Consider the following 1975-nt stretch of genomic DNA (forward strand, 5'->3'; position numbering starts at 1 on the left):
TCTAGCTACAGTCGCGGGTCCGGGAGGACGCATGTGCGCGCTGTCCAGCCTGGTGGTGCTCGGCTAGTTGTCCCTACGCAGACTAGTAGTCTTCCATCCACAACACAAAAAGAAAAGGACGCGACTCAGCATGATAGCGTACGTGTTGGTTGAAAACACGGTCTCAACGAGACCAGCCAACGGACCCGTTGGCCATCAGCGGATCGACATTGATTCAGCCATGCATAGATAGATCTTCATCACTGCCCACAACAAGAAGAAGAAAGATTACTCTTATGTTATTAGTAGTATACTAGGTTAAATAAATCGATTCTCCATCCTACTACATGAAAAACGCGACAATATTTACACCTCGGAACAGATCCCTTTTTGTTTGGAGCAAAGCTTTACAGCCCATACATTCCGGATCCTCCACCTTCTTCCAGAACGCGCGTTGCACATGGCGCAATCGTGCCCGGTGTACGCCCGTAGGCGTAGCTGCCAAAGCGGCAGGTGAGGTCAGCAGCTAGCTCCCAATTTTCCCATCCCCTCCCGGCCTCCCGAGTCCCGAGCATGCAGGCTCTGCAATGTGGTAGAGATGGGAGCAGATGATTCGAGGTGGCGGTGGTGGTGGGTGCAACAGACAGGTGGCGGTAGGGGAATCTCGGCCGTGGGACTTTGAGAGAGTAAAGAACGGCCGGAGGCAGTGTGGAGCCAAGCCACCAGGCCGGATGCATGGAGCTAGCAGTTAGAAATGCTGCCTGGCCTGGCCCTCATGCAGATTTGTGTGTGTGAATGCATAGCATATTAGCATCGCTTTGTTTGGTACAAGCAGTAAAGATCGATGCTAGTAGTGGCCACCGCCGGAAACGCAGCTCGCCGCTGTCCGCCGGGGGCCTCCATCTTCGTGCACTTTTGGTCGGTGGTCGATGGACGGTGGCGGTGGAGCGAAACAGTTACGGACGCCATGGATACAGATACACCACCGGCACAGCACTGCAGAGAGGGACGTTGATGACGAAGATTGATGGCTTACGTGTACTAGTACTACATCACTACCTATGCGGCCTTCGCAAGTGGAGTGGTTCCTCGATCTGCAGAGTAGACTCATCCTCGTCCTTCTGATGATGATCGATGAACAGGAGCAGCTAGCTAGCCGCGCGCTAGCGTTCTCTCCTGCAGGCAATAATCCCAACTTCGTATCAGCAGCAGATCCTGGGGTGCAGTGTACTTGCTCGAGCTCGTGCGTGGCCGCCTTTTATTTCTGAATCCATTCTTTCCCACTGGGTATCGCCCGAAACCTAAGAAAAATGCACGAGCCAGCCGCCGCTCTCTTCTGCGCTAAGTCACGCGCCGATGATGATGCTGCGCTCGATCACTAATCAGCATGCAGCTGCTGGCGATCCTTGTGTAGGAGGGGAAGCTTACAAGCAAAGGCAGCGGTCGTCCCGCATCGAAAAGGGTGGCGGCCAAGAGGACACTTTGATCCTTACTGCGCAGATTTCCCATCTTTACTTACACCGCAATCTACTCCTGTAAGCACGTTCGAGTTTCTGGCAAGTACTATAGTGCGCCGTGTGCGTGGGTCGTTCGACCATTTGGAAACACCTGCCAATGATGGCCCGAATGAAAACGACAGCCTGCTACAACTCGCGGCGTGCTGCTGGCTGACTGCGACGACGACAGAGGGAGACGGCTCGCGGCCCTTCAGGCATTGAATTTGGGCCTCCGTAGCCCAAACATTGTGTCGATGCAGGCCACCAACAGCTTCCATCATAGGCCCAGCCCATCAGCCAGATTACCCTATCTCGCGGGTTAGCCCAGCAGCGAGAGTGCGGCGGTGGATCCAACCACGGCGTGGCCGTGCTGCTGCGACCGAACCCCCAACCGACGCACATATTTTGGGTAGTAAAGGCCAAACATGCTCCTTGCTGTCCTTGCCGTTTTATGCAGTCTTTGGCAGCATACATATCGTACGTGTAGGATGTGACGTGCA

This window comes from Panicum hallii, chromosome 5 (assembly GCF_002211085.1).
Source record: "Panicum hallii strain FIL2 chromosome 5, PHallii_v3.1, whole genome shotgun sequence".
Lineage (NCBI taxonomy): Eukaryota > Viridiplantae > Streptophyta > Magnoliopsida > Poales > Poaceae > Panicum > Panicum hallii.